The sequence below is a fragment of the Puma concolor genome, chromosome C1, assembly GCF_028749965.1.
Source record: "Puma concolor isolate L17-30 chromosome C1, mPumCon1.1.hap2, whole genome shotgun sequence".
NCBI lineage: Eukaryota > Metazoa > Chordata > Mammalia > Carnivora > Felidae > Puma > Puma concolor.
The window spans coordinates 203658749-203671144 of NC_141674.1; the positions used below are offsets into that span (position 1 = coordinate 203658749).

The following is a 12396-nucleotide window of genomic DNA, read 5'->3' on the forward strand; positions in this document are numbered from 1 at the left end:
GACAAGAATTTAGAGTTGACTAACCCAATCCTCTCATCATAGTTATATGGAAGCTAAAGCCCAGAAAGGACAAGTAGGGAGTCCCGATGTCACCATAGGGAGGAACTCAATGCAGTCAACCCTAGAGTCATGTGTCCAGCTCCCAACCTGCATCACACTAGCCCCCAGGAGAGCCGGTGCTGGGCTTAGCCATGCGGGGATGGAAGGAGGACTGTGTCCACTTAACCATGAGGAAGGAAAGAGGGGCTCAGGCCCCTGGGGTGGTGAGGGACCCACAGGGCCAGATAAAGGATTCTTGGGCTCCAGGTGCAGGCCAGTCCTGCTCCCCACCGATGACCAGAACAGAGGCCAGGGCAGGAAGGGTGAGCAGGGCAAGGGGCAGCCGCTGGAGCCCCTCCCTCTGGCTGCTCCTCCCCAGGGACCCCGCGGGTGACTGTTTTCCTAGGAACATTGTGTTCAAGCTGGGAGTCTTGGCTCAAGCACCCTACCCTGGCAGATCTCCAGCTGCCTGTTTAATAATGTACAGCCAATCGGCCATTAACAGCAGGTTCAAAAAAAAAAAAAAAAGTTTGATGGCTGTTTTTGCTGTTGTTGTTGGTTTTTTCTTTTCCTTCCAGGTAGTTGGTGATGGTTATGAGGAACAAGTCTCTTCTAGCTGGTGTCCAGGGCAACCACCGCCTGTCCAGGCTGAGGGATCCTGGCAGACCCCACCTGCCTCTGCCCACCCCGCCCACCATGCCCAGGCGCCAAAGTGCCCGCTCCCACCTCCACAGTCCTGGCGACACTCTGGGCTCGCTTCCCGGGGGCGGGCAGCTGTCCTGGCACCTGGGAGGTCCAGAGAGGCCCAGCAGGGCCAAGACAGAGGATGTGGGATGTGCTGGCAGGGGCAGAGGAAGGCCAGGTGGGGGCTCAGCTCTAAATGGGCCCAGCACTCCCTAGGAATCCCACCCCATCTGGCCACAGTCAGGAGCAGAAGGTGGAGTTGCGGTATCCCAAGCAGGTGCGAGGACGTTGCCAGATGGCCAGCTCTCCTGGTCAGGACTGGGCAAGGGGGTGAGGACCCTGGGGCCTGCCTTCGTTGGGGCTGACTCATCTCCATCTGAAATTCAAGATTTGCAGCAGGATCAGGGGAGCTGGAAAGCAGGAGACTCACAGGAGAGCAGTTAAGACCGAGAGTGGAAACTTCGGTCCTTTAAGAAGCTGAATGACAAACAGATTGGCCCTGGGCTGTCTGCAGCGGCTGGCCCAGGTGAGAAAGCCTGCCAGACTCTCCTTCCCTCTCCAGCCTGGTAACCCAGAAATAGGAACAAGGCAGTGTAGCAGGAGGGAAGAGTCCCCAGGAGCCAGGGTCTGGGTCCTGGTGACCTGTGGCCGATCTGTGCCCTCTCTGGCCTCCATCTTACTATCGGGCAAGAATGAACTGGGGGTCCCCCATCCTGCCTGGGGTCCCGACCACAGAGGGATTGCCAAGGCTAGATGTGGGGCAGACAGAGGAGTCCATAATCATGATGATGATGGTGATATGTTCTCAGTTATCAAGCTCTCACTACGTCCCAGGCACTGCATTTTTTTTCTCTCTCATGAATTCTACCGGGCAGACACTATTATGCCCATCACCATACAGATGAGGAAACTGAGGCTTGGAGAAGCTGAGGAGCCACTTGCCCAAGTGATGGCCAGTGGGCGATGGAGGCAGGACTTGGACCCAGGCCGGCTGACCTCAGGGCTCATGCTGCCTTGGAGAGTCCAATAGAGGGGAACGGCCCAGACCCCAGGCGCCAAGAGCCCAGCAGCCCCTGCTCTCTGCCCTGCATGTCTGGCCGTGGTTCGCCATCCAGCCTCCCAGCCTCTCATCATGCCCTGGTGGACTCATCAGCCTCCCCTCTGTCCTTTACCCGCCTCCTGTCCCCCAGGCCCCCTTGGGGCTACCTGCTTCCCCCAAGGTAGCAGCGCTCACACAGACACAGCCACACAACCATGTACGCTCGCACACTCACACACACACACATTTGTGTATGTATGCACAGGTACCCAAGCACTACGCACAAGCACATGTACTTAAACTCATGCACACACACCTGTCTGCACACACAGGCAAGGAACTATGTCTACAGAATACACATGCACACTCTTTGCACACACATTCCTGTGCCTAAAGGCCCCCAAAGATCCACACTGACACACACACACTGGCATCCACACGCACACACACACACGGATCCATGTACATACTTCCAAGGATGCACACGCACGCGCGCACACACACACACACACACACACACACTTGCACATAGGCACACGTGTGAGCTCCAGCCACGGGAGGCTTGGCGTAGGCACCCGTGGACTGTCTGGGCAGGCAGAACTGGACAGATGTCTGCCACACCACCCGGGTGGTTATTCCAAAGGCGAGAAGGCCGTCGGCTAATAATACTGCAGCGCATTCCTGGCCCAAGATAAGCGGCCCCAAGCATCCTCGGCACGTTCCGGACTCACTGTCTCACCCCTGTGGATTCCACCCACCCGCAGCGCCGTCCTGGAGGAGCCCCAGGGGCCGACGCCGCCAGCACAGACACCTTGGCCAGGAGCCTGCCACTCTCCCCTCTCCAGGGACCCCGGGCCTGCTGTAGGCCTCAGTTTCCCCCCAGGGACATGCACACAGGGAAGGAGAAGAGGTCTGTGTCCATCCTGAGACGCAGGCTAAACTAGAAGACCTCTCTGCATTCCAGCCCCAAGCTGGGCAAACACACGCCCCATGCGCCTCCCGTACTAAGTACACACCAGCCTGGCGGAGCCCCTCCCGCCAGGGGAGCGCCTCATCACCCCCGTGCTCACTACAACTCAATGACATCATTGTATCATGCAGGTGAAGGGACTGGGGTCCGCTGAGACCCCGCTGCTAGGAAGTGAGAGACCCAAAATTTGAACCCAGGTCTCCCGGCTCCTAAGCCAGGGCTCCTCCTAGGACCTCAAACCATCCCCCTCCTGGCTGACTCTTAAATCATGTATTTTCAGTGCCACCAAGTAGATCAGGGACATCTTAGGGATCATCACCTTTCTCGGGGAAAAAAATCGTGTTCATTACAGGCCCAGGAGGGGAACTGTGAGTAACACACACGCAAGGGCAGTACCCCCACAAAAGTGTCAGACATTAGGGGCTATTCTGGGGCATCTGCAGCTGCCAGAGGCGTGACGATGGTCCCCATAACAGGGGACAGGAGGACATGAGCCCTCAAACCTCCAAGTCACCAAGGGTTTGGGAAATGGAGGTGTGAAGACTGAGAAAGGGGCTTCCTCCATCCATGAAGTCAAGAGGGAGAGGTCTTTGGATTTTAGGGCTGGAGAGTCAGGACGAAGGGGAACAAGGGAGGATCCAGGGGATGACATGAACACACAGAGCCCTCAGGGCCCCAGAAGAAGGGACACAGAACAGACAGGAAAGAGAAGGAACAAAGCCAAGGAACCTGAGGTCCCTAAAGGAAAGAGGCTACAGGAGAGAATGAGAGATGTGGTTGCAACAGAGACTGGGAACTAGAAAGTTCCGCTGCACTTTGGTGATGTGGAGCAGTCCTCATCTGAGTCTTTTTAAAGAATTAAATTTTTTTAACATTTATTTATTATTGAGAGACAGAGACAGAGTGCAAGCGGGGGAGGGACAGAGAGAGGGCAAGACACAGAATCCGATGCAGGCTCCAGGTTCCGAGCCGTCAGCACAGGGCCCCACATGGGGCTCGAACTCACAAAGATCCACATTGACACACACACACTGGCATCCACAGGCACACATACACACGGATCCATGTATGACCCGAGCCGAAGTCGGACACTTAACCGACTGAGCCACCCAAGCGCCCCTAAGTCTTATCTCACCTTGTAGCCTGACCTTGTTCCAGGGCAGCAGTTTTAAAGTCTGTGTGTGCGCGCATACACACACACACACAGACTCACCTAAATCTCAAGTGCCCCTCTGGGCAACTCAGTCAATGAGGTCAAGAGCTGTTCTGGACATGTCTCACATGAGAACAGTGAGGGCCAGCGAGAGACTGTGGCTTCCCAAAGGCGCCAGGTTTCCTTTTCACTGAAAAAACACAAGCCAAGAAGAGGCCCCAAGTATCCCCATCCCCTCAATTCCCCAGGAGGCAGCACTGACAACCAGCAGAGCCGAGGCGAGAGGCCCCAGAAGCAAAGGGAGAATGGAAGGAAGCAGGCCCGGGGGACTCTAGGGTGTGACTTTCCCAGCCCCGGGAAGATGGGACCGGGCAGGATCAGAGCAGCCTCCCAAGCCTGACACCAGCCGACCAGGCTCCAAGAGCACAGGACCTTGGCTGGAGATGAAGGCAGAGGGCACAGAGGCACAGGAGGTGGGGTCATGGTGGGGACTGCAGCTGAGAGAGGGGAGAGCGTTCCCACGAAGACTCGGCCATCCCAGCCACCGGCTTGGTAAGTAAGGCAGCTGTGCTTCCCAGAGCCGCGGGACCCTGCTGGCCACCCCCTTCCGGCCCCCCACTCCACACTCGACCCCCCCCCCACCCCCACTCTGAGCAAGCCAGGCAGCCTTACACAGACATCTCAGGGAGGCAGTGTTTAGCAGATTAGGCACTCTGGGGTGCTATCTCCCCACAGCCCCTCCTTCCAGAGCCCCCTCTTTTCCGGGGACAGGGCAACAGACCTGCAGGCCAAGGCCAGAGAGGGGAAGCTGAGAAGGGAAGGATAACTGAGCTCCGGATTTCACATGTAGCTGGACAGACACCTCCGGTTGGGAGCCCATAGGGAAATCTGGAAGGGAGAGGCCAGGGACAGAAACTATGGAATGAGGACCCATCGGAAATGTGATCACATGGCATCAGCTGATCGGCGAAGGGACAGAGGCAATAATATATGTAGATATGTGATCATTACAGAAATAGATGAGAGCACAGTTTCCAAGTTTATTTGCCGGATACACGCAAAACAACTGAAACAGGACATTTTCGAAATGATGAGGGAAAACGGGACACATACTAGGTATTAGCTGCTCCTAAGAAATTATTATTAATTATGCTGACTGTGATAATGGTACTATGGTAATGTTAAAATTAAAAGTCCTTATCTGTTAATGATACAGAGTGAAGTATTTACAGTGGAATGATATAATGTCTGGGATTTGCTTTAAAAACACTCCAGCAAAAATAAGGGAGTGAGGGGGGCAGATGAAACAAAAACAGCAAAAACTGATGGTTGTCAAACATGGGTACAAAGGAGTTCATTATGCTATTCTTGCTACTTCTGTACAAGTTTCAAATCTCCCACAATAAAGAATTGACAAACACACGCACATGCGCACACACGTGGCGGGGGAGGGGGGAGTCAGCTGATCCACATTCTATGAAGTGTGGTATTCAAGATGCTGTTAGCCGGAAGCACGGCCCAACCATTTTATTTTAATACTTTTGTATATTAAAAGAAACCAAAAGTATATAATTGCAGAGTAAGCCTGTACATTCTAGCACTTAAATGAGTAAAAGGTTATAAAAGCAAGTCTTTTTATTTTTAACGTTTATTTATCTATTTTGAGAGAGAGAGAGAGAGCAAGCATGCGAGTGAGTCGGGGGAGAGGGGCAGAGAGAGAAGGAGAGGGAATCCCAAGCAGGCTAGGTGCTCAGTGCAGAGCCTGACGTGGGACTCGGTCTCGAGACTGGGAGATCATGACCTGAGACAGAATCAAGGGTTGGATGCTTAACTGACTGAACCACCCAGATGCCCACAAGTCTTTTTTTTTTTTTTTTTTTAGTGACTAGGTGAGAGAGAATAGGCTGGTGAGAATGGAATTGTACGATGGGAAGGGAGAATACACCTGAGGGCAGCCGAGAGACCACCAACCTCACCCAAACTCCCCATGGCCGGGGAAACCATACACAGATCCACGATGGAGGCATCCTGAATATGCAGCTATGCAGCCTTACCTGAGACATTGGCCACAGGGGATGGACCTAGGCTGGCCGCACAGGTGAACAGCTGGAATGCAGAGACAACAGTGGAGAACAACTGCGGATGTTTATCGAGGGCAGCCCCCCACCCCAGCTCTGTACTTGCACTGGCTCCGATCCCTACACAGCCTTCAGAGGTAGACATCATACCCATTTTACAGATGGGGGAACTGTGGCTCAGAGAGCAGATGTGACCTTCTCAAGGTCCCAAGGCCAGCAGGTGGCAGTCAGGGTTTGAACCCACATGCCTCTGATGCCCACACTTGCTAGTGGAACCAAGAAGGCAGCCAGGGAACCAGCCCAGCAGGAACCTGGGCCCAGCAGAGAGCTACAGCCCTGAAAGACATGGAGAGGAAGACAAGAACGACATGATCTGTGGGGAGCCCTTCTCTCTACCAGAGAGAAGGGCTGGTAGGGCCCGGGCTGCACAATGGGTTTGGGTGTCTGAACAGTTGTTACACAGAAGTGGCAGAAAGGGAAAGACTGCGGCACGATGACTGAAGGTCAGACAGCTGGGAGAACTGGAAGGTAGAAACAGAGGGCTGTGAGCCTTGGTCAACATTTCAAAACATCACCCTTCGGAGCTTTGGGGCTGGGATTACACCAACTCAGCATGGGAACATACGCTATTCCATGCCTCCTGGAAGTTCTAGTTGGTAGTCAAAATGTGTTTGATTAACAAAAATAGGAAAATGCATGTAACTTCTCAAAACATGAGGCTCACGGGGGAAATATTAATGAAAGAGTCCTTCCATTGTGCATCAAAGCCTGGAACACACTTGATGACAAAGGGGTTAAGGTGGTGCCCTAGAAGGGCTATCTGCATGCCCAAGTTCTAACTTTTCAAGGCTAGGAAAACAGGCGAAGGAACATCGAGGGACACAAAACTTCTACAAAGCTCTCGGCACCCAGGAGATCCCCACCCATCTTTCCTGGCAGCTGAGATGCCCCCAGGGAGGCCCAGGCTCCTAAGCAAGTCTCACCTCCCATTCTTGCGTCTGCTCTCAGGACTAGGTCCTGAGTCCTGGGCTGGACACTCTGACCGGAGCCTAATGCTGGCTGGCGGGGAGGAGCAGGTTCTGGTCAGCAGCAACATAGGGCTTCTGGCTCCATTCATTAACTATGTGAGGTTGGGCAAGCCATTTGACCTCTCCCCTGTTTCCCTCTCCTTCCCACCTTCCCCTGCTGTCCGTGCTAAAACTGGAATAATAATAATAGCAACTTCCTCACAGGGCTGTTTTGAAAATTCATTGGCATGATCCGTGTAATGTGCTTAGCATGGAACCTGGTCCTAATTGCTTAATAAGTGGTAACCACTGTAATTATGATCATTAACCATCCTGTCTGAGATCCACAGTTGGGCCCTTTGGCACTCAAGGCCCTGATGAGCCTGGACCACAGGAAGCGGCAGGGTGGGCAGCAGCCCGCAGGACAAAGGAGGCTGAGAGGGGAGAGCAGGCCAACCTCATCCTCTCCAGGAATGTGGCTGGCGGCTGGGAGGGTGGGGGGCGAGGGGAGATGCCTCGCCGCTGAGGTCAGGCCCTATTTGGAGCTGGCAGAGTGTTTATCACCCTCACGTGTGAGGGGAGGGGGGGCGGTGGGGATTGGAGAGGGAGAGGAGGGGAGGCGGCTGCCGGGAGGAGGGGGAGGCCTCCCTGAGCGGAAAGGACCTTCACCTTTGCCGGGGTCCCGGGAAAGACCACAGGCCCGTCCGCTCGCTCCGCGAGGGGGGTGGGGCAGCAGGGGTACCGGCTGCACACATCAGCCGCCCCCCACTCGCTGCCTCAGCCCGGAACAGGACGTCCACCCCACAACGGGCATCGTTTCCAAAGCTCATCACCGCAACCCAGCAAGCTAGAGCTCACCATCCTTGTCTCACACATGAGGAAACTGAGGCCGGGGCTGCTGAGGCTCCCTGCCGAAGGGTGCCTGCTGACACCAGTCGCTCGCTGACCCATCACCCTGCCCCTCCAGACACACACACCACCTGTTCGGCCCTGCCCTGGCCCAACACAACCTCTTCTATTCTTGAGATTCCAGTTAAGGGGCCCCAACTGCTTCTTCGTTCCCTGCTGCCCCTTTTCTGGCTCCCCACCACCAGAAGGCACCCCCCGGAACCAACCCACCTCACTCCAGCTGCTGCTTCAACCTGTTTCCTCCTAGACTGTCCTCCACAAAGACCAAGACAACTCCCTGGTTACCCTCCGTGGTTGTGGTCGTACCCACCCCTCGACTGAAGCGACAGCCACCCTGGGCCTCAGTTTCCCCTTATGGAAAGGACAAGTGGCCCACAGGGAGGGAGGGGGGATGCCAAGACCCCAAGGGCAGGGGAGAGCCTTGGGGATATATTTAGAGCGTTCCTCTTGCATGAAGGCACCCTTCTCCCTAGTTTCCACATCTTCCCCAATTCTGTAAAAGCCGGACCTCTCTCCCTCCCCCTCTCTGCCATCTACAAAACTTCAGTGAACGCAGTCCTGTTAGAGAGACTTGCTCAGTGGCTCTAGCCTCCTTGCTGGTTCAAATCCCAGGCCTCTCTGAATCTCCACGCATTCCCCACCCACGCCCTAGGATATTTCACACACACGCACGCGCACACATGCACAAACACATACACATGTGTGCACGTGCACACACGCCCTGTAGCCGCAATTCCTGCCTGGGCTCTGTGGTTACCCACTGTGGTCTCTCTGATTACCATCTCCCATACCGATCAGATCAGACAGAGGAACCGCTACTCTGCCAGGGCCACCTTAGCCTCTCCCAGAAGACAAGGTACTGCGTGTTTCCCCGGAAAACTGGCTGCAAGTCCTGGAAGGAACCGGAAGCCAAGCCCTGTGGAGGGGGTGTTCCCACTCAGGCTTCTGAAGCAAGCATTTAAGATCCTCCTTCTGGGGCGCCTGGGTGGCTCTGTCAGTTAAGTGTCCAGCTTCAGCTCAGGTCACGAGCTCACGGTCCATGAGTTCGAGCCCCACATCGGGCTCTGTGTTAACAGCTTCAAGCCCTGGAACCTAATTTGGATTCTGTGTCTCCCTCTCTCTCTGCCCCTCCCCCACTCACAGTCTGTCTCTCAAAATGAATGTTAAAAAAAAAAAAAGAAAACAAAGTGAATATCGAAATAAAGCTAGCCAAATGAATTTTTTGGTTTCCCAGGGCATATAAAAGATAAAAGTTATGTTTACACTATACTGTAATCTATTAGGTGTGTGATAGCATTATCTCCAAACATTTACATAATTAAAAAATATTTTATTGCTAAAAATGCTAATCATCTGAGCTTTCAGCAGGTCATAATCTTTTTGCTGGTGGAGGGTCTGGCCTCAATGTTGATGGCAGCTGACTGATCAGGGTAGTGGTTGCTGAAGGCTTGGGGTGGCTGTGGCAATTTCTTAAAGTAAGACAATAAAGGGTGCCACCACAGAAGTTGACTCTTCCTGTCACGAACCAATTCTCTGTAGCACGTGATGCTGTTTGATAGCGTTTACCAACTGTAGAACTTTGCTTATCACTGGAGTCAATGCTCTCAAACCTGCCACTGTGTTATCAAGTACATTTATGCAATGCTCTAAATCCTTTGGTGTCTTTTCAACAATCTTCACGGCATCTCCAACGGGAATAGATTCCATCTCCAGAAATCACTTGGTTTGCTCATCCACCGAGAAGCAACTCCTCACCCATTAAAGTTTGATCCTGGGATTGTAGCAATGCAGTCCCATTCTCAGGCTCCACTTCTCATTCTAGTTCTCTTGCTATTTCCACCACATCAGTAGCTACTATCTCCCCTCCCTTTGTAAAACACAACAATGACCACAACAACAATACCTGCAAAGCACAATAAAACGAGGTGTGTCCGTTTATACCTCCTACTGCTGTTTCTGTGAAGAACCTGACTGATATAGCGAGTAAATAAGAGAGGTCAAAAACTATGGATCCTACCAACTTAAAAGAACTCCCAATGGCCACAGTGGGGTCAATTCAATCCAAATAATAACAATAGCAGTGGATTATAACCTTTAAAAAATGAATATCCAGGTTTCGCACTGACATAAACAAATAACTGTATAAATAAATAAGGCATAAGAGACAGTAGAACAAATAGAGACAGGAGAATGTTGAAGAACAGACGAATTCCATTTATAAACGTAGGAGGAATGATACAAATACAAAATCAAATGAACTCAAACTAAGAGACATTCTATAAAATACCTGACGAGCACTCTTCAGAAGTGCCAGAGTCACGAGGGACAGAGGACTGCAGAATTATCCCAGCTTGGTGGAGGCCAAGGAGACACAGACTAAATGCAATGTAGGATCCTGAAGTGGATCCAGGATCCGAAGAGGGGCAGTAGTGGAAAAACCGGCCAAATTCGACTAAGGTCTGTGGATTAGTAAAAGCATCAGATGAGTGTTAATTTCCTGGTTTCCATCATTGCGCAATAGTTCTGTAAAGTTGTCAACATTTGGGGAAGCTGAGAGAAGGGTATATGGGAACTCTTTGTCCTATTTTGGCAAACTTTCCGTAAGTCTAGAATCATTTCAAAATTAAAAAAAAAAAATGTAAGTAGGTTCTAAAAAAGACACAGATTAGGGTTCAGAATGAGAGCCAGAGGGCAGTTAAAGGACTGGGTCTTTGGGAGGGAAGAGGGATTCAACCCGGGAAGGTCCCCAGCCTCAGGGAACCTGAGGAGGGGGCTCTCAGACGAGAGGAGGGAGAAGGCAGACTGCTCCGGGTGCCAAGGAAACGGATCCGGTCTAGACACAAGGTGACACAGGCGGAGTCCCCTGGCCTTCAGCTCTGGGATAATCACCCAGAGACAGACTCGGCATCTAGTGCTCATAGCCATGATGCTGCCACCACCACCACAGCTGTCACAAATTGCTAGCCACTGCCCACTAGGAGCTGAAAGCACTCTCCATTATCTACTAATTTCATTCTCACTAACACCCTGCAGAAAGGCCTTTATGACCCCAGATTATAGATGAGAAAATTGAGAGGGACATTTGGGTGGCTCAGTCACTTAAACCTCTGACTTCGGCTCAGGTCATGATCTCACAGTTCATGGGTTCAAGCCCCACATCATCTCCCGCCCCCTCCAACAGCATGGGGCCTGCTTGGGATTCTCTCTCTCTCTCTCTCTCTCTCTCTCTCTCTCTCTCTCTGCACCTCCCCAACTTCCACTTTCTCTCTCTCTCAAAACAAAATAAATCAAACTTCAAAAAAAAAAAAAAAAAAAGATGAGGAAACTGAGAATCAACGCACCTCAGAAAATGATCCAAGGCCACTCAGCTATAAGCGGGGAGGCAGAGAACAAACCCAGCTCTGACTCCCGAACTCCCAAATCTTACAACAAAAGAGACCTTGACTGTGTCCAGCCCAACCTCCCTCACCACAGCACAAGATGGCTGCTGAGAGCTCACCATCTCACAAGACAGCCGAGTCCAGTGAGGACTGATCTAACTTTCTTCCCTGGAGGTTAAGGTTGGCTTGGTAAGACAGAATTTCCTCCACCCAACCTGACTGCAGACTCTGTCGTGGGACCCCAGTCACAAAGCAGTGGCAATGACACTAATTGCTGTATTCACTACTGCTCTAGTACTTTCTATGCATTGACTCGTGTAACCCTCACAATTACCTGATGAGGCAGGGGCAGATCAGAAACCCAAGTCACAATGAGGCTAAGCAACTTGCCCACTGTTGAAGAAGATAAGTCAGATGCGGGGTCGGACCCACGTCTCCAGATCAGACCCTCTCCTCAAGGATCTCCCTAAGTCTCGGTTCAATTCCTGGGTCCTGGTTCTATCACCTTCCTGGCTGTGTGAACCCACTGCTCACCATCTCAGCCTGTTTCCTCCTCTGTGCCCTAAGGGATTACATTAATGCCTACCTTTCCGTGTTGTTGCAAGGATTAGATTAAATGGATCCTGACCATGCAAGGAGAGAGGATCTTTGTAAGCCAGGCTCTGATGGTGGAATTCAAGCCAGTGTGATTTTCCGAGTGCAGGAGAGGGCACTGGAGCTTTTAAGCTGTTCCTCCAATCACGTATGACCCATGAGTGACCTTCCTCCCTGGCTTCCTTAAACAGAACCCAGTTTGAACCCAGACACCTCTGAACACCCTCGCTCGGGTGCCTCAGCCCAGCAGGTGGAAACAGGCCAGGGGGTTAATCTGTGACTCACTCTGTGCTTTCTTATGCCTCAGGATATATATACCCCCCTTTTCCTAATGGCCCCCTGCTAACATCCCACCCTGCTTGCTGGCTCCAGGGGACAAATGACCAAGTCACTCATGTCACTCATCAGCCAGAGCGCAGAACTCTCAGAGAGAGGGAGCGGGGCCTCACAGCTCCTGGGCAGAGCAAAAAGCAGGGTGCAGGACAGGGGGTCAGCAGGTAGCCTCAGGCAGAGGAACCAACGTGGGGACAGGATAACAGAATG

At 52.5% G+C, this 12396-nt stretch overlaps 1 protein-coding gene and 1 long non-coding RNA gene across 10 annotated transcripts in view; one reads left to right on the plus strand and one right to left on the minus strand.

Moving 5' to 3' along the window:
* The window catches only part of TNS1 (tensin 1), a 225789-nt gene that overhangs the window by 143258 nt on the left and 70135 nt on the right, over positions 1-12396 (minus strand). The window lies entirely within an intron of this gene.
* On the plus strand, positions 4034-7192 carry LOC147578672 (uncharacterized). Its single transcript, XR_015255542.1, has 2 exons — positions 4034-4437; positions 5775-7192. It is a non-coding gene; the product is annotated as an uncharacterized LOC147578672 (long non-coding RNA).